The sequence below is a fragment of the Saimiri boliviensis genome, chromosome 10, assembly GCF_048565385.1.
Source record: "Saimiri boliviensis isolate mSaiBol1 chromosome 10, mSaiBol1.pri, whole genome shotgun sequence".
Taxonomy (NCBI): domain Eukaryota; kingdom Metazoa; phylum Chordata; class Mammalia; order Primates; family Cebidae; genus Saimiri; species Saimiri boliviensis.
This window is the reverse complement of record NC_133458.1, coordinates 92,807,284-92,828,542: the sequence shown is the minus strand read 5'-3', so window position 1 is coordinate 92,828,542 and position 21,259 is coordinate 92,807,284. Positions and strand designations below refer to the sequence as shown.

Here is a 21,259-nt window from a genome sequence, read left to right as displayed (position 1 = left end):
TTACAAACAGAAAACTACCACATGATCCAGGAATCCCACTTCCAGATATACATTCAAAAGAACTGAAAGCAGGCTCTCAAAGAGCTATCTGTGGGTCCACATCCATAGCAGCATTATTCACAATAGCCAAGAGGTGGAAGTAACCTAGGTGTTCATCAGTGAATGTAATGGATGAGGAAAATATGGTCTCTCCATACAGTCAGTACCATTCAACCTTAAAAAGGAAGGAAATTCTGCCACATGCTACAAAGGAGGATGAACCTTAAGGACATTATGCTAAATGAAATAATCCAATCATAAAAGGACAAATTCTTTATTATTCCACTTATATGAGGTTTTTAAGGAAATTAAATTCATAGAGACAGAAAGTAGAACAGTGGTTGCCAAGGGCTAGAGAAAGGGGGAAATGGAACATTCGTATTTACTGATATGGTTTCAGTTTTGCGAATGAAAAAGATCTAGAGATTTGTTATACAACAACATGAATATACTTAACACTACTGAAGTGTACATTTAAAAATTGGTAAGATCTATACACTAGTACCATGTGAAAAAAATAATAAAAATGAGTTAAATGGCAAATTTCATGTATTTCTTATCACAATTAAAAATAAAAAGTTTTTGAAAGAAGGTCAATAATCTACTTAAAAGTTTAATCTTGCTATTGACAGAAGTGCAAATAAAAACAAGTACCATATTTTTTTCTTTAAAAATAGAAATTTCTATAATGATAATATCCACTGCTGGCAAGGCTCATGAGAAATGGGAACTAAATACTGTTGGTAGGTATGTGAACTATTTCAATATTTCTGAAAGATAATTTGGCCATATATTTCAAAAGCAACAATATAAATTGTTTACATTCTTTAAGTCAATAATTTGACCTCTGGGAACTCAAAAAAAATAGCAGTGCTGCATGTGTAAAATATTTGTACTGGAAAGAATGTTCAAAATGCAGTGTTTAAAAAAAAAAATCAAAGAAAAAAATGGAAACCTAAACGTCCATAAGCAGAGTAGACAAAAATGAATTATGTTCCAGCTGCATAACAGACTACCTTATAACCATTATAAATTGTTATAAAAGAATACTAAATGATTGGGGCTGTTCAAAGTATTATTGATTTTTGTTGTTATTTTTTGAGACAGTCTCACTCTGTCGCCCAGGCTGGACTGCAGTGGTGCAATCTCAGCTCACCGCAACCTCCACCTCCTGGGTTCAAGGGATTCTCATGCCTCAGTCTCCCAAGTAGGTGGGCCTACAGTCATGCACACTAAGCCCGGCTAATTTTTTTGCATTTCTAGTAGAGACAGGGTTTCACCATGTTGGCCAGGCTGGTCTCCTAACCTCAAGTCATCCCTCCACTTCAGTCTCTCAAAGTGTTGGGATTACAGGTGTGAGCCACTGTCCCAGTTCTTGAGCAGTATTTTTAAGTGAGTTCTTAAAGTACATATTTTTTTTTTTTTACTTCTTTATTTTAGAACTAGAGCTTATACACAACAAAGTTAAAAATTAACAAAGTGGTCATTTCTGAGTGGTAGAATTATGACTAATTTTTACTTCCTTCTTTTCTGTATTTCCCCAAAGGATTACAGTGCATTCTTTACTTTTAAAGTTTATTTTAAAAATGTATGTTTTTTAAAAGAAAGTAAAACTTAATGTGCCCAGTTACTTTTATTATTCCCTCCCCCCCCACAAAAAACAAACAGCAACCAAGTTAATTTCACTCTCTTTCATTTCCTCCCACGATGTTCAGCTATTTTTCTATTTAAATAAAAAAATCACTGACTCCTTACTTTCATCTCTTAAGAATATTCCATCTGCAAGGTTATTTTAAATTCAATGTTTCGTTCTGTGCCAAGTTTTCCTGTATCTGCTCTCAATAGTACCTATGCCCTTGGCTCTGCACTGGAGTGCCAGGGCCCTCCCAGATTTGCTGGGGAAGAGCCTGCCAAGGTCCTGCTCTTGGGGCAGCTCTACAGGTACCCAGCTCTCATGATCCTCCCCAGACACAGGAGGGAAGACCAGGGATGGATGTCTGACTCCAGAGAAGCCAGTCCACAGGCTAGAGAGTGCCTAAGGCACAGCCTGGCATAAAAAGAAGAAAGGGCTGGCAATGGCTCCCTCCTGGTACTTCGACTAGGAAATATCACTACATTTGGTGGTTCTTTGAGAATGGAGGCTGAAAAGTGATAAAAGAGAACCTGTAGAGATAATGACATCACAGCTGGGGTTCTGAGGGACCAGAGGTTATTGTGTTATACTCGCATAACACAAGTAAGTAAGAGCCATGATGTAGATAACAGATACTAAAGACTACAGAAATTGGCTACCAGACAAGCTGAATAATAGGAGCCGGCTTCTGCTGCTAAAGTCTGCAGGGCTGCCTAGGGCCACTTCCCAGGAGCTTCAGTGTCCAGCATCTCTGAGGTTCCCCGTGCGGTATCCTTACCATAAGCACCCATTTACTCGAGGTGGCTTGAAGGTGACCCCAGTTTGGGCAATCAAAATAACTCAAACAAAAAGAAAAAGAAATTAGAGCTGCACCAAAATGTGAAAGCTGGGCTGAAGGTGGGCGACTGTACGCTTTTGGGGAGGGCCTGCAGAGCAAGCAGACCCATCTGCAAACGAGGCCCAAATTGTCTCCCTCAGTCCCAGATTAGAACTAGAAAAGGCAAACCAAGATGGAAAAACAAGCAGAACTCCAATATTCAGTTAAAGTTAGAAACACAAATAAAATTGCATTTAAATTTTTCCACCATTCATCAAAAAAGAAAAAAATAAATAGAATATGACAAAACATCTTTTTTTAAAGTTTTTTAGCAGTCTAAAAAAATACTGGTTCATAGGACATAAATCAATGAAACCACTAACTTGCTAATCTCTACGACATACGAGTTCCATTTATGGTCATGAACTTGTTGGTAGGCCAAATTTAGGGTTTAAAATCCAAGAAAAAAAAAGACATTATAGAATTTTAACTTCACAATTATTTTAATGTCATTTTGGAAAAGTGCTATCCAAGACGCAGACACCAAGGACATACCTGCACGGGCATGTTGGGCCTGACCGCCACCTCCCTTCATACTCACACCAAGAAGCACCCCAGTTACTAAACAGAAGGAAAGAAGCTGTGAAATAATGAGAGAGGGGAAATGACCACTAGCACAGATATTTCATAACTCATACTGTGACATCCTCTCTTCAAAAACTGACCTTAAATGTTTCAGGTGATGGATATCTCAGTTACCCCGATCTGATCATCACACATCATACACATGTATCAAAATGTCACATGTACCTAAAAAATACATACAACTATGATATACCAATTTTAAAAATACAAAAAAACAAAGAACTACCTTGACCTCCCAGGCCAAATCCAAAAGCATTTTTCCCACTTCCCACTTTTCGTATGCTACCAAGATTCTTTTAATTAGTGATTTGTTTGTGCCAATAATTTTCATCTTTTGGAACATCAGATAAATCTCAGAACCTGGGTCGGGGGGCGGTATTAGTATTAATTAAATTAATTAAATATTAGTGTTAATTAGTCCAATAAGATTGCCTTTCTATTAACCAAGAGCTATCTTCAGCTACTCACTCATCAGTCATCCCTTACCACCACGCAGGGTTTTGACTAGGATGGGAAAAGTGGGAAACCATTGATAGCTGGGTGCATGGAGTTCTTTGAAGGCTGATGCATTTCCTGATGCCTTGCCCTAGGATTGTGAAAAACCTGAGAACACAATCCCCTGAAGAACAGCAGAAAATGCCCTGCCTTCTCTCCTGCCAACAAAATGTTTTTTCAATGCTGCTCACTCTACCCCTTCACCTGGTAAGACGACTTTGAAAAAGTACTACCACAACCTTTCATCAAAGTACTACCTAAATGATAGTATCAAAAGAATAAAATACCTAGGATTACATTTAACAAAAGAAGTACAAAATATATACTCTGAAAACCACAAAACATTGCTGGAAAAAATTAAAATAGATAGAAATAAATGGAAAAACATACGATGTTCATGAACTGGAAGACAATTTAACATGTTAAGACAGCAATATTGCCAAAAGTGATCTATGGATTCAAACATGATCACAGGCAGAATCCCAGCTGTCTTCTTTGTACAAACTGACAAGCTGATTTTAAAATTCATAGGAATTGCAAGAGATCTCAAATAACCAAAACAATCCTAAAAAAGAAGAAGAAAGTAGGACTCCCAACTTCCCAATTTCAAAACTTACTACAAAGCAACGGCACTCAAGGCACTGTGGTACTGGCACAAGTACAAACAAATAGATCAAAGGAGCAGAATTGAGAGTCCAGAAGTAAACCCATACCTCCATAGTCAATTGATTCCCCCAACAAGGGTGCCAAAACCACTCAAAGGGGAAAGAATCATCTTTTCAACAAATGGTGCTGGGAAAAGTAGATGGCCACAGGCAAAAGAATAAAGTTGAGCTCCTACCTTATACCACAAACAAAAATTAACTGAATATGAATCAAATACCATTTTGTAAGAACAAAACACTATAACACTCATAGAAGAAAACACAGAAGTTAGTGTCCATGACCTTGGATTTAACAAAGGATTTTTAGATATGGCACCAAAAGCATGACCAAGAAAAGAAAAAATAGACAAATTAGGCTTAATAAAAATTGAAAATAATTTTGCTTCAAAAGCCACCATCAATGACAACCCACAGAATGAGATTTGCATATCGTATATCAAAGGAACTTGTATCTAAACTGTATAAAGAACTCTTACAATTTAATAATAAAAACACTCAAAACAAGCAAATGATCCTGAACAATTTCTCCAAGGAAGATATACAAAGGGTCAACAAGCAAATGAAAAGATGCTTGATATCATTAGTCACCAGAGCAATGCAAATCTAAACCACGGTAAGATACCACTCTACTCCCACTAGTCTGGTTAGAATAAAAAAGACAGATAGGCCAGGCGTGGTGGCTCACACCTGTAATCCCAGCACTTCGGGAGACTGAGGTGATCTGAGGTCAGGAGTTCAAGACCAGCCTGGCTAACATGGTGAAACCCCTGTCTTTACTAAAAACACAAAATAAATTAGCTGGGCATGGTGGCACATGCCTATAATCCCAGCTACTCAGGAGGCTGAGACAGGAGAATCGCTTAAACCAAGAAGGCAAGAGGCTGCAATGAGCCGAGATCACGCCACCGCACTCCAGCCTAGGCAACAGAGTGAGACTCCATCTAAAAAAAAAAAAAAAAAAAAAACGCAGATAATAACAAAAGCTGACAAGGAGGTAAAGAAATCAGAACCCTCATACACTACCATAGAAAGAAAAATTATGCAACCCCTTGGGAAAAGTCTAGCTGTTTCTCAAACAGTTAAACATACAGTCACCATTTGACTCAGCAGTTCTACTCCGAGGTATATATCCAAGAGAAATAAAAACTTGTACATAGATATTCATGGCAGCATAATTAATAACAGCAAAATAGTAGAAACAATCCAAATGCCTATCAACAGGCAAACAAAATATGGTATATCTACACAATGAAGGATTATTCAACAATATAAAGGAATGAAGTTCTGATACATGTTACAACTTGGATGAACCATGAAAACATTAAAGTGAAAGAAGCCAGTCACAGAAGTCCACATATTACACGACTCCATTCACATGAAAGTCCAGAATGGAAACTTCTACAGAGATGGAACATGGATTACTGGTTGCTTGCAGCTGGGACTTGGGGAAGAACTTAGTGGGTAGGGGAGAGACAGCCAAAGGGTACAGAGTTGTTTCTTTTTGAGGTCATGAAAATACTCCAAAAGGGACTGTAGTGATAGCTGCATGTATTTGTGAATATACTAAAAACTATTGAGTTGTTTGCATTTTATTTATATTTTATTTATTTATTTTTGAGATAGGGTCTAGCTTTGTCACCCAGGCTGGAATGCAGTGGCACGAACACAGCTAACTGCAGCCTCGACCTCCCAGGCCCAAATGATCCTTCTACCACAGGTATGTGCCACTATGCCCAGCTAATTTTTGTATTTTTTGTAGAGACAAGGTTTCACCACATTGCCTACACTGGTCTACAACAACTCTGGGCTCAAGTGATGCATCTGCCTTGGCCTCTCGAAGTACTGGGATTACAGGAGTGAGCCACCATGCCCAGCCTGTATGCACATTTTAAATGGGTGGATTGTACTATATGTGGATCATGTATCAATAAAGTTGTTTTTAAAACATGCAACCTGAAACTCAAAACCTAACCCGTTTCTTTACGTTAACATACCTATCTTTTCTCTTTTTTTTGGAGACAGGGCTCACTCTACCACTCAGGCTGGATGCAGTGGCGTGATCACAGCTCACTGCAGCCTCAATCTCCCAGGCTCAAGCAATCCTCCCACCTCGGCCTTCCAAGTAGCTGAGACTACAGGTGTATGCCACTAAGACCAGATAATTTTTTAAGTTTTTTTGTAGAGATGGGTCTTGCCATGTTGTCCAGGCTGGTCTTGAATTCCAGAGCTCAAGTGATCCTCCTCCCCTTGACCTCCCAAAGTACTGGGATTACAGGCATGAGTAGCCATGCCCGGCTTAGTTCTGTTTTTTAGAGAAAGGTCTTGCTGTGATGCCCAGACTGGTTGAACTCCAGGGCTCAAGTGATTCTCCTGCCTCAACCTCCTGAGTAGCTGGTACATGGCACTATGCCTGGCCTAACCCATTTCATTCACAACATAGGAGGAAACCTCCTCCTATGAGCCACAATGTCTGCCCAAGGTGAAGGGCCTCCAAGCAACATCCATCCTTCGAGGTTTTCTCATCTGACCTGGATCTGACTCTGTCCTTCTCCTCCCTCGCCTCTTCTAACCCCTCCTCCCACTATGCCCCAGGAACTCATGCAGGAGGTACAGATGCCCCAATTCACACTCATCTCAGAAGCTTCATCTTAGCTGCACCCCAGCTTCTCCGCCCACCTCTCCCTAGTAACTCTCCCAAGTACTAGCTGCTCAAATCCTCCTGTGCTCCCCTCTATCCCAGGACCAGGAGAAAACCAAATTGTCCTGGTCACTGTTATTTCCAGACAATAAACTACCAAGAAGTACCTAGAACGAATGTGACCAACCTCTTTCTCCTCATTTCCTAGCAAGACCTGCTTCTCTCCAGCTTCCTGCTCCTCGTGCCTATGGCTTTGCTGACCGCTCCAAACTGTCTTCTCCACTTTTTCCTGAACTCCTACAAGAAAGGGCCTTGATTATGAGTAAAGCCCTCACATTCTGGGCTCTTGCCTTAGCCTATCTTCTTTATTCCTGTTACTTAACCCTCTGTTTACCAACCCCCACGTGGCCACAGCCCTGGCCATGAAATGTAAGGTTAGAAGTTCCCTCTGACCACCAGGGCCTGCCCTTCCTGATCTCACTTCCTCATTCTCACCCAACCTGCTGTTCCACTTGAATGAAACCACTAGAATCCTGACCCACCCTTCCCATCTCCCTCTGGACTTCCTGTCCTTCCACTGTGTCACATGTCCTCCCTCTGTACCTTCAGCTCCCTGTCCCACTGCCACACCAGCCACTTGTATCTCAGGGCCCTGAACCTGGATCAACCTAACCTTCGTCTCCCCCATTTTCTCTCCTGTGCCGCCCACCACTGAAGAAAAATCTCATCACTTCTGTGACTGGCTCCACGACCAGGTTACAAGCTTGCATTCTCCTCCCTTTGTAACGCTGTGGTTACTGCCTGCTGCCTTGTTCCTCAACCAGGTTCCTCAAGCAGATACAAGGCATTGGGCAACAAACGCCGTGTTATGAAGGGAGGAGGAAACTAACACTTGGTGAGTGGGAATCCAGGGTTCAGGAGATAAGATCCGAGCAGACGCATCCTAGCAGCTTCAGACCTTTACTCTGCCCTCCAGCCTCTCACCTCCGCCTACCCCCTGCTCTCTATTCCTTCGTCAGCTGACAGCCCTACCTTTCACTTCATTAAAACAGTAAGACCAGCAGGTTTAGTTCTTTATCTTGGTCCTCTGCCTCCTTGTAATTCACCCATCTATTCACCCACTTTCCCTTAGTCTCAAAGCACCAAACTCCCCCATCTTCAGGATCTTTTCCCCTACCTTTTCCAAGGCCTTCGTCTGTCAATTATCCCAGCCCTTAACTCCAACCTCTTTTCACTAGGCCCTTCTTCCTTCCCCAGCAAACAAGCTCAGGCTCCTCTCATCTCGGTGATGACAGCAGCCCTGGCTAATTCACTCAACCAATATTTGTTGAGTATTAAGTACCAGTCTTCACTGACATAATAGTGGGAGAACACGAAGTAAACATGTAAGCAAATAAATGAACAAGATAATGAACAAGGTTAATGAGAACAACAAAACTGGGTGATGTTTTTGAGAGTGACAACCGGGACTTGGTGAGGACTACTTCATATGTGAGTGGTCAGGGAAGGCTTCTCAGAGGAGGTGACATTTTAGCTGAAGCCTGAAAGAAGAAAGGAAGCTAGGGACAAAAGAGTCTGGGGAAGGAGCACTGCAGGAAGAGTGAGCAGCACGTGCCAAAGCGAAGGGCAAAAGAGCCTGGCATATCTGGAGAACAGAAGGAAGCCAGTGCACTGAAGTATGGTGGATGACGGAGAAGATCTTAGAGCAGGAACACATGGGCCTGGTCACGCTGGGCCTGGGGACCACAGTGAGGAATCTGGAAGCCACTGGGGCACTTTCAGCAGGTGCGTGACCTAACCTGACTTATGTTTTAACAGGATCCCTCTGGCTGCTGGTGTGGAAGAGACTGTAGGGGGCCAACGCAGAAGCAGGGAGACCTGTTTGGAGATGATTTATGGTGCAGGCCAGAAGTGACGGTGGCCCAGAGAAGCAGCACTGGAGGTGTGTACGAGGGGGAGGAGGTATTGGCACGTTTCGTCACTTACGCTTATCCAGTGGAGGGAAGAAAAATGATGATGGACAGCTACAAGGAGAGAGAAACCATAGCACGTATTCAAGAAGAATTCTTTGTGAGACACGTTGCAGGAGAAGGAGACAGAAATCCCATGCAGCCTGGGGCCTGCAGTGAGGCACATGATGAGAAAGAAGGCATTCTCCTCACTTCCATACTGCCTATTCAAGGGCTGGCCTTGAAGTGCACAGACAGTGGCATATTCTTAGTGGGGGATATGGGCAGTTTCCGTGGTGAGGCATCACATGTGGCTTCTGAGCAGAAGCCACAGACTCCCTGTCACCTTCCACTTTAATTAGGGCACTTCCCCAGTGAGCCACTGGCAGCCCTCTTCCCTTCCACTCTATGATCATTCTCTGGTTTGGCTACTATCACTCCCATATCACATGCAAAGGTGTCCTGTATCAGAACTGCCTTTGAGGGTGGACTGGTCACCTCCTAGCGTTCTCTTCATGCAGACATTCTGCACACACCTCAAAATTACTGTGTCCAAACCAGGCTGCTGGCCACATGATACCTTTTCCCTGCTCTTCCACAGCCTAGACAATTCTACTATCTTCTATGTTGCCCATTTTAATTAATGATGTCAGCATCCACACGGTGACTCAAGCGAGAATCTTGTAAACTGTCACTGATTCCCTTCCAAACCTAATTGGTCAGCCAGCCCTTACAGTCCTCTCTCTAAACACCTCCTAAGTCCATTCCCATCTCTCAGCCTCCAGTGTCCCTGATCTAGTTCAAGCTCTCATCAGTTCTCCTCTTGACTCTAGCTGGTAGGGCCCAACATACTTAGCAAGTAGCTCAGGAAATGATTTTGGAATAAACAAGAAAAAGAATGCATGAATGAATGAGTGAATAAATGAGTGATAAAAATCAATGAATAAACCAAAAAATGCATGCTGTGCAGAGACAAAGAAAATTAAAACATATTCAACCTAATGAAGGAGATACAACCAAGCAGGTACAAGCATCAGGCAATAAGCCCAGTGTTACAAAGGGAGGTGGATACAAACCAAGGAGACTAACATTTGCTGAGCATCCACCAGCTGTCAAGTACTAAACCAGGCACTTCATAAACAATGCACTTCACATAGTGTCACAAATGACGCACCCAGCAACCACATGATATATTACACTCCAGAGGAAGACACTAACATTCAAAGATAACTGTCCCAGATCATCCAACACAAAGTAGCAAAGTTCAGACTCAAACCTAGGTCAGTAGGCTCCAAATCCTGTGTTGGCTAGTGGACATATGCTTACTGGAAGGGCTGCACTTCAAAAGATGATTAACAGGAGCCAGGTACAGTGGTTCACACTCGTAATCCCAACACTTTGGGAGGCCAAGGCAGGTAGATCACCTGAGGTCAACAGTTCAAGACCAGCCTAGAGAACAGCCAAATCCCACCTCTACTAAAAATACAAAAACTAGCCAGGGACAGTGGCGTGCACCTATAATCCCAACTACTCTGGAGGCTGAGGCACAAGAACTGTTTAAACCCAGGAGGTGGAGGTTGCAGTGAGCTGAGATCACCCCATTGCACTCTAGCCAAGGAAACAGAGTGAGACTCTATGTCAAAAAAAAAAAAAAAAAAAAAAAAAAAAAAGGCAATGAACACACAGACCAGACAGTGCTTCTAAAGGATAGTTACTGTTCTAAGCACTTTACACGTATCCTCATAACAATGGTCAATTCATCTGGGCACAGTGGCTTACACCTGTAATCCCAAAACTTTGGGAGGCTGAGGCAGGAGGATCACTTAAGCACAAGAGTTCAAGACCAGCCTGGGTAACATAGCAAGACCTCATCTCTTTCAAAAAGTAAACAAATATCTCAGAAGTCATTGAAAAGATAAAAAAAAATAATAAACAAAAATAAATTTATATTTAAAAACAAAAACAAAAATGGTAGGTACTAATATTATCCCCATTTCACAGTTAGACAAACAGAGAAATGGAAAAGTTAACAGGTAATGCGTCAAAGGTCATATAGCTATTAAGCAACAGAATCGGGACTTGAACCCAGGCAGCCTTGCTGTGGTGTCCCAGCTGGCTATCACTAAAACCTTTCATTGCCTTAATGAAGGAGGTAACACGGGAGGCATGGGCTCCAGGTGCAGGGTACAATATGACTCATGTAGGGAGGCAAGAAGGTGCAAGCCATGTGTGGGATCAGAGTGATTCACTGGACTGGGATGGGGAGGACAGAGGAAAATGAGGCTCCTGAGAAATCATGGACTCAGACATGAGGCTTCCTGCACCTAGTCCAGGACCACACGAGTGTTTTATTTGAGATTTAAAGCATTACCATCTTTCACAAGGTAGTGAACAGTTACAGAGAAATGTTCATTTTTTTCTTAGGCAAGATACTTAGTTTTCTCCTTTTTGAAGGTAGAGAAACTAAAAAAGCAAGAAAAGACCTGGTTTGTTAAATGCCTTATCATTAACTAAATGGCATTACCTCCTCCACAGTCCACAGAGATAAATATCAGCACTCTGACCCCTTGGTATTTACTTTTAATACAGTTTTAGTTTTAAAAGACTATTTATAACATATTTTTTAAATCTCTAATTTTGGCCAGGCACGGTGGCTCATGCCTGCAATCCCAGCAATTGGGGAGACTGAGGCAGGCAGATCACTTGAAGTCAGGAGTTTGAGACCAGCCTGGTCAACATGGTGAAACCCCTTCTCTACCAGAAATATAAAAAAATTAGCAGATGGTGAGCACCTGTAGTCCCAGCTACTCAGGAGGCTGAGACAAGGATCGCTTGAACCCAGGAGGTAGAGGGGACGGTGAGCCAAGATCATGCCACGCACTCCAGCCTGAGTGACAGAGCAAGACTCCATCTTAAAAAAAAAAAATATATATATATATATATTTGGCAACCTTCGATAGAAAAAATTCAAAGGCAGATCCCACAAACCAACCTTTAGCTGGAACATTGTTTTGGGAAAGGCAAAGGAGAACATGCCTATCAAGTCATCTAAGCAAACCCTTAGGTCATTTTGAACCTACTAGGATCCTAATCAGTCATAGAAAAAGTTCGTTTTGGAGTGTGTAAGTGCTATGCCAGTCCCTTCTTTCTGAGAATGGCGGGGGGCAGGGGCGGAGGAAGATCACAGCTTCAAAGCCTCCCAGCTGTATTATCCCCCTCCTGTGAGAGAGACCAATGTCTCCACGGGCATCCCCACCATTTTAAAAGGCGGGCATCATTTAAGTGCTCGGTGAAAGAGCCAAATAAATGTTCTGTGACCTCTGAAAGCAAATATTCTAAAGAAAGATCATTCTTTTTACGTATTTTAAAATTTAAATTAATGTTTAAATAATATAATTCAGGAAGTCTGAAAAACAGAGAAGTAAAATATTGCCCATAACTAGGATGACCATACAGCCCAGGTTGCTCAGGACAGTCTTGGTTTTCTCTTGCAATCACAGTATGTAGAATTATTCCTAACACTTTCATTCCCCACTCAGTCATTTGAACTGTGTTTGGAAGTGTCATGATTGAGGCCAGGCACAGAGGCTCACACCTGTAATCCCAGGACGTTGGGAGGCTGAGGCAGGAGGATCACTTGAGGCTAGGAGTTAAGAGACCAGCCTGGGCAACATAGCGAGGCCTCATCTCTCCAAAAAAAATTTTTTTAATTACACAGGTGTGGAATGTTTACCTGCAGTTCCAGTTACTTGGGAGGCTGAGGTGAGAAAATCACGTGAGACAGAATGATTTAGGCTACGGTGAGCCATGATCACACCACTGCCCTCCAGTCTGGGTGACAATGTAAGACCCTGCCTCAACAACAAACGAAGTGTCATTATTTCAATAATAAATTATTCCTGGTCACCTTATCCATAAACCACCACAATAAACAATCATCACAATTTTGGTTTACTTCCTTACAGTTTTTTTCTCACACATGTATTTTTTATTGACATAATCATAAATGTTTTTATAAGCCTCCATTTTCTGTTCTTCAACCTCATTACAATAAAAATATCCATGTTTCTGAATAAGAGGTTATCCTATTTGACTGAGTGGATGTTACCTTACCTGTACTGCTGAGCATTCAGATTGCGTCAAGTTCATTTTAAAGAAAGTGTATTTGGGAGGTATCTACAGCATCAGTATATAAACTTCAAGAGAAATTTCAACCGAAGTGAGGGTGTGACAAAAAATAATTACTATTAGGAGGACATTTTACAAATTCCTTTCATGAACAGGGTAGTCCTCTGTTGCATCCTAGACCAACTGGACTCCTTCATCCAGCCCTTATTTATGGAGCACTCATTTGTTTCAGGCACCATGGTAGGTGCTATCTGGAGATACAGGTCCTGTTGGCACTACTTCCAAATGTACCCTAAATCTCGTCACCAACTTTATTGCTGAAACTCTACTCCTGGTTACCACCATCCATCAGCCAGATTGCTAAGACAGTCTCCTAATGACTTTGCAGTCTTGACAATCCATTCTCCATGCACTCAGAGTGATCGTCTCAATGTAAAATTCAGATCAAAACCTTTCCTATGTAAAGCCCTCTAATGGCTTCCCACTGCAAAAAAAAGGAAACAGTAAATCTCTTGCCATGACTACAAGGCTCCGCTTCCCCCACTATCCCTGCGACCTCCTGGGCACCTCCTTGCACTCTCCTCCTCTCCTCTATGTTTTACTGCCTTGGCTTCTCTCTGTCCCTCACACATGCCAAGAGCATCTCATTCCAGGGCCCTCACACCTACTATGCCCTCTTCTTGGAATGCTTTTGCCCTAGATTTTTTTCTGGTGTATCCTCAGCTCATGTTTCCAAAATCATCTTTGCTGCAATACTGTAACTAAAGTTTTTCCCGTAAGTCACTCTCTTTCCAATTACACTATCTTGTTTATTTTTGGGTTTCCTTTTTTTTTTTTTTTTTTTTTTTTGAGACAGGATCTTACTCCATCACCCAGGCTAGAGTGCAGTGGCATGATCACGGCTCACTGCAACCTCCACCTCCAAGGCTCAAGTGATCTTCCCACCTCAGCCTCCCATAGCTGGAACTACAGGTTCACACCATGACATTTGGCTAATTTTCATTATTTTTTGTAGAGATGAGATCTCACTATGTTGCCCAGGCTGGCCTTGAACTCCTGGGTTCAAGTGATACTTCTCCAACTCCAAAAGTGCTGAGATTACAGTCATGAGCCACTATGCCCAGCCCACTATTTTTTCATCTTTTTTTTTCTTTTTTTTTTTTTTTTTTGAGATAGTGTCTCGCTCTATCACCCAGCCTGGAGTGCAGTGGCACAATCTCAGCTCACTGCAACCTCTACCTCCTGGGTTCAAGTGATTCTCCTGCCTCAACCCCCCAAATAGCTTGGACTACAGGTGTGTGCCACTGCACTTGGCTAAGTTTTGCATTTTCAGTAGAGAAAGGGCTTTACCATGTTGGCCACACTAGTCTTGAATTCTATGGCCAGACCAGTTTCGAACTCCTGACCTCGTGATCTGTTGAGAAATACTGAGTGTATGATTGCTGAGGATTGCTGAGAAATGCTGAGTGTATGATTGCTGAGAAATGCTGAGTGTATGATAAAATTACATTGTTTGCTAAGAAGAACAATGGCAAGGAAAACCCAGCCGCCCACCCCTGCAAGTGGAAAACTGCTTGGGGCATTCTAAAGTAGCAAAACAGTATATGTATATCATACAATGGTTAAAACAATTCTTTAAGCACGGGCTATGTGACCCTGCCCCTGCAGCTCCCTCGTGAAGAATACTTTCTGCTTTGTCTGTGATCAGTGGTAAGCAGGCACCAGCAGCCTACCTAGTTTATCTTGGTTCTATGAGAAAACACAGAACACCTGTTTGTCAATAATTGCCTGTTCAGAGAGAATAAACAAATGGGTCAGAATCTGCTCGAGGCCCTGGAATGCTGTCAGCCCCCTGAGGCTCTCAGCTTGGAAGACTGTTGGTCCCCAGATAGTCCCACTTTGCTGTTCCATCTGGGTGTCTCCTTCTTAATGCTTTCATGCCACCTGGGTGGGGGTCTCTACGGTTGAGCTGATCTTGGTAGTGATCCGCTCACCTCGGCTTTCCAAAGTGCTGGAATTACAGGCGTGAGCCACCCCACCCAGTCTATTTTATCTTCTTAATAGCACTTAACACAACCTGAATCTATATTATTTATTTGTTTTTAATTATTTTTCCTGTACTGTGAACTCCAAGAGGGTAGAGACGTTTGCTTTTCACTGTGGTGCCCTAGTGCCCAGCACATAACCACAGGTGGGCAACAAATACCTGCAGAATGGCCAAGAGAGCCACTGTGAGAACAGATCTTCATTCCATCCTCCAAGAATACAAAACCTTTTTTGTTTATGCTGCAATATGACCATTTTGTACTATTAAATGGAAAGAATAAAATAAAATGTTCATCTGAGTACACATCATCAATGCCAATAAGCAGGATTACCTGGATTCAAGGAATTAAATTTTGGCTTTGTAAAAGTATAAAGAAAAAGCCAAGGCTGGGCGCGGTGGCTCAAGCCTGTAATCCCAGCACTTTGGGAGGCCGAGGCGGGTGGATCACAAGGTTAAGAGATCGAGACCATCCTGGTCAACATGGTGAAACTCCGTCTCTACTAAAAATACAAAAAATTAGCTGGGCATGGTGGCGCGTGCCTGTAATCCCAGCTACTCAGGAGGCTGAGGCAGGAGAATTGCCTGAACCCAGGAGACGGAGGTTGCGGTGAGCCGAGATCGCGCCATTGCACTCCAGCCTGGGTAACGAGAGCGAAACTCCGTCTCAAAAAAAAAAAAAAAAGAAAGAAAAAGCCTCTGGCAGTCTGAAACTTAAGACATAGGTTCCGGTATGGTACTTAGGTCTATGACCAAGTTTTTAATAACATATTTGGAAAAAGAAAGACAATGCACTGGACTTTTTATGTAGCTAAAATCTCTCGATTTAAAGGACTCCCTTTATTCTGAGATTATGTCTTTCTTATTTTGGGGGGGTGCCAAAATATTCTTTCTTTTATAAAATGGCAGAGAGTAGATCTGATAGGGTTGGGGAGGTGTTAATGCCTTTTATATAAAGAGCAAAAAGCTAGCAATACTGTGCAAGACTCCCAACATTCTTTTTTACATTTTAGTAATCCAAGAATTCCACAAATCTGGGTATCACTCAGCATTCCCCAAAACTCCTCTCAAGTATGAATCCTGAAAGGGTTTCCCTGGGCCCTTAATTGTACCAACTCCAATATGGTTGGACAGGCTGCCTGTGGTATCAAGAAAGATCCCAAGAGCTTGTCTGGCTCACTGGATCATGTTGAAAAGAACATGATCAATTAGTGATGTCTGCCATGGTGCTGACGAGGCTAGTAAGGACTTGGGGAAAAAAAGCATCGGAGACTGGCGTGAACAATGCAGCGGACAAAGGTAAGCTACGGCCTAATACATATCATAGCCCAACGCTAAAACCATTTGGGAGTCAAGCACAATGGCATGTGCCTGTAGTTCCAGCTACTCAGGAAGCTAAGACTCAAGAGGATATCTTGAGGCCAGGAGTTTGAGGCCAGTCTGGGCAACACAGCCAGACCCCATCTCTTACAGAAAGAAAACCTGGTAAAGTGAAAAAACGTAATGATTTGCTGAGCCCCTGACAGAGAGGATAATGAAGTAAGCAGGGTGTCCAGCAGCCAGCAGCATTCACTCACTTCCTCCTGGTACGTGATTCATTTCCTGCCTGAACAAAACCTTGGTAAGCTGTCAGTGCTCAAGCCATTACATCCAGGGTCTGCAGTGCACCTGACCTAGAAAGGAACACGTGGCCCAGGCAGGCAGACCAGGAAAGAGCTCAGTGGGAAGGGCTCAACACTGACCAAATTAAACAAAGCCAGCAGGAGTCTTCTTCAAAGAAAGCTCATCTTGTGATCCCACCGGGAAATCAAACTCCAACGATGAACAAAATATCCAGAAGGAAAACAAATGCACTTGGGGAAGGGAAAGAAAACCAATACTGGCCTTATTCCAGGAGAAGACTTAACATATTAGAGTTCTCTGTGAGTACATCTGGAATCAAGCAAGATTCAAGAAGAAAAAGCTTTTACCATCGTAAATTTCGAAAGGATGAAATAGGCAGAAATTGTCATCCCCATCAAATAACTCTGCCTATATATGGGGCTGTAAGCTCCATGCTACTCTGCCTACCTTGTGGAAACAGAAAATGGCCACAAGAAGACATGGCTCCATCTGAAACAGGCCAGTGTCCACACTTGCACCCTGAGCCAAACATAGGACTACTGTCAAGTCCAGAGCTCACATTTTGGCTCAGCATCCCTACCTCTAGGCAGGTATCCTTCAGAAAAATCAGCACCCAGGGAAAGCCACATGCGTCAGCTAATCACTGAGCCGTGTTTATAACTGGAAGAGTTGAGATAACCCAAATGTCCATTACTAAGGAAATGATTAAATAAAGTAGGATGCAATCATGGAATACCTTGTAGTTCAAAAGAAAGAGGTGAATCTGTAAATGCTGGGATAGAGAGATGTTCATGATGCACAAATCGGAAGCAGCAAATGGCCAAACAATATGCAGCATGATTCCATTAAGTGTGTACATATATGTATACATGCTTGTATGCACAGAAGAAGATTCTAGAAAATATATGCCAAGGTAAACAGAAGTGGGATGGGGGAGAGGACTTTCATTTTTTTTTTACCTTGAACATTTTTGGATTAACAACTTTTTGTAAATATTATTTTTGTAAAAATATAGGCTGGGGGCTGGGTACAGTGGCTCATGCCTGTAATTCCAGCACTTTGGGAGGCTGAGGCAGGCAGATCACAAAGTCAGGAGATTGAGACCATCCTGGCCAACATGGTGAAACCCCATCTCTACTAAAAATATCAAAATCATCTGGGTGTGGTGGCACAGGCCTATAATCCCAGCTACTTGGGAGGCTGAGATAGGAGAATCACTTGAACCAAGGAGTCGGAGGCTGCAATGAGCTGAGATCGTGCCATTGCATGCCAGCCTGGCAACAGAGTGAGACTCCATCTCAAAAAAGAAAAAAAAAAAGTAAAAAATAAAACTAAAAAATATATACATACATATATATTTATATATGTATATATTTATATATATTTAAATATATATTTATACATATATGTATGTATATATTTTTTAGTTTTATTTTATATATATATATATATATATATATATATATATAGGCTGGGTGCAGTGGCTCACACCTGTAATCTCAACACTTTGGAAGGGCAAGACGGGTAGATCACTTGAAGTCAAGAGTTCAAGACCAGCCTGGCCAACAAGGTGAAACCCTGTCTACTAAAAACACAAAAATAGCTGGGTGTGCTGGTGGTCAGAATCACTTGAATCCAGGAGGGAGAGGTTGCAGTGAGCCGAGATTACACCATTGCACTCCAGCCTGGAATGCAGACAGAGCATCTCAAAATTAATTAATTAATTAATTAATTTTAAAATATAAACAAATACAATAAAGTTTAACATATAGATATATAAAATAAACAAGAGCCCCACACTCCTTTTTTTCCTCTTTCACTTAATTAGGGAAAACCAATACTAGAAAGGGAAACACGGCCTGGAGAAATGAACACTTGGCTCCTTCTCTCCTGAGGCTTTTGTCATTTCTCCTTGCCTGAGCTAGCACATCAGGTTGCATTTTTCTTTAGCTATCATCAGTCAAAATCAACACTTAATTTTTGAAGCAGGGTTTGCATTAGAAGAAAAACAAAATAAGAACTGCAGAGCAAATCAAAATGGTTTTTTTTCTTTTTTCCTAGGCTTAGCTCAGCTGAAGATAAATCTAGATGGTTTAGAAGCAAGCTAATCCCAGCCCAGTATGTCTGTGGTGGTATCAGGTGCTGACAGACAAAAGCTTTAAAGGTCTTCGGTCTCATTGATACGTCTTTCCAACTCCACCCATCTCTAAATGTATCATTTATTTGTGATGTATACTCCCTTGCTTCCAAATGGATTTGAAGCAGCTCCCAAACGGATTTAAGGCAACAGACAGTAGTTGACCTGAAAAATGGCAAAGCTGTTAACACGGAAACTGAGGAACAGAAACGGCAAGAATGAAGAAGAAGTACAAATGGTATTTTAAACATAAACTCCTAACATTTCATAAGCATATTTAATTTTCAGTTGTTTATATACCAGACTTCCTCAAGGAGGAGATAATGGCCTAGAAAGATAATGCTACAATAGCTACGTCAACTGATTGAGTGAATAAAGCGAAATTCAACAAGCTTCCCAATGCTTTTCAGACATGACATTATTCATAAGCCACTCTTATGACCATAGAAGTATAATAAACCTCTTGACACAGACCTTCCTTCCTCCACTGACACAGGGGTTTGATCATCTTCAATAACTAGCTTGAAAGGCAGCATCAAAGTGTTAAGAGTTCAGGTTTGGAGTCATTCATATCTAGGTTCAAATCCCCAACTATGCCACTCATGGCTGTGTGACCTTGAACAAGTTACTTACCCTCTCTGAGGGAGCCTCAAGTTCCTCATGTGGAGAAAAAGGGATCTCACGTGGAGAAAAAGTGCTTCTTTCATAGGGCTACTAAAAGGATTAAATCCTATAATGTACTTAAAGCACTTAGCAAGCGTACAAGAAAAATTAAGGATGGGCTGGGTGCAGTGGCTCACACGGGTAATCACAGCAATTTGGGAGGCCAAGGCAAGCAGATCACTTGAGCCCTGAAGTTTGAAACCAGCCTAGGCAACATGGCAAAACCCTATGTCTACGAAAAATACAAAAATTAGCCAAGAATTTTTTTGGCAGCCTGTAGTCCCAGCTACCTGGGAGGCTGAGAGGAGGACCACTTGAGCCCAGGAGGCAGAGATTGCAGTGAGCCATAATTTTGCCATTGCACTCCAACCTGCGCAACAGAGTGAGACCCTGTCTCAAGTAATAACAACAACAATAAATTTTTGAAAAATTAAGTATGACCAATGGCTGAATTCTTGGTACTTTTTTCTTCAAAATGTAAGACGAGTGGAAGGTGCAAAAAACAATATTATTCTCATAAAAAAATCTGGATTGGATGTCTGCATATACATGTACATCTTCACAGACCAGAGAGACAAAAGCAAGACTCGCCTTTCTCAAAGGATGAAGAAGGATCCCTGCACACTTAGCTATAAGAAATAACCGTATATACCTGCAAACACCGTGGCAAAAAAAAATCACTGGCTATTGGTACAGAAAATACGCATTAGCCTGGCTATTCAAGATTGACTACCATCAGAAATGTAGGAGATGTGATCTAACACTTGCATCTTAAAATTCTAGCATATTCTGGACATAGTCCAATTGCTTTGTGTGTGTGTGTGTGTGTGTGTGTGTGTGCGCGTGTGTGTGTGTGTGTGTGTGTGTAAGATAAGATAAGGGTGATAGCAGTCTGCCGAACTGCTTTCAAGAAAGCTCCACTCTGAATGTGTCTCTGGATCAACAGTCCCATAAAGGCCTTTCCCATATCCTAGATGCTGAGGACATTTGGCCTATGAAGATGACAATTAAATTGTTATTCAGGGCCGGGCACGGTGGCTCAAGCCTGTAATCCCAGCACTTTGGGAGGCCGAGGTGGGTGGATCACGAGGTCAAGAGATCGAGACCATCCTGGTCAACATGGTGAAACCCCATCTCTACTAAAAATACAAAAAATTAGCCGGGCATGGTGGCACGTGCCTGTGATCCCAGCTACTCAGGAGGCTGAGGCAGGAGACTTGCCTGAACCCAAGAGGCGGAGGTTGCGGTGAGCCGAGATCGCGCCATTGCACTCCAGCCTGGGTAACAAGAGCGAAACTCCGTCTCAAAAAAAAATCTTTATTCAGGCTTTCATTTTCCAAGTTAATTAGATATTTAGTGGCCCTTGCTAAGTTCCCAGTAAAATGAACATAAAACACGAACAGTAATAAAAACTGCAACTACTGATGACTACATGTCGGCCTTGTGTTGAGTATGTTGTATGTTGTTAACAGATAAAGATACTAAGTCTTAGAGAGGTCAAGTAACTTGTTCAAGGTCATCACCACAAAGTGACCAACATGCTCAAGGGCAATGCTGGAATCTGTCTGTCACTAGTTAACACTACTCACTTTTCAGATCTTGGTTACCATCTCACTATCCCTCCGACAAGGTCAGCTCTCCCTAGGTAGCTTCCCTTGCACCATCATCTTCCTCTGTAACTCTAATCATAAGAATAAAAGATTATTCTGAGAATAAAAATATCATTACCCTCATTCGGGTAAAGGCTGAATTAATGTCTGTGCCCCACCAAACCTTAAGTTAC

General features: G+C 42.1%; 1 protein-coding gene across 4 annotated transcripts in view; it reads right to left on the bottom strand.

Moving 5' to 3' along the window:
* Positions 1 to 21,259, bottom strand: part of SNX10 (sorting nexin 10) — an 85,948-nt gene that overhangs the window by 38,826 nt on the left and 25,863 nt on the right. The window contains exon 1 of one of the 4 annotated variants that reach the window (XM_074379634.1): positions 7,120 to 7,451. The exons of 2 other annotated variants lie outside the window; for them this stretch is intronic. The gene's annotated coding sequence lies outside the window, so the exon portion shown is untranslated. Of the gene's footprint in view, positions 1 to 3,044; positions 3,546 to 7,119; positions 7,452 to 21,259 lie in introns of those variants that run through there. One more of the 4 variants, XM_074379632.1, reaches the window with a different exon arrangement.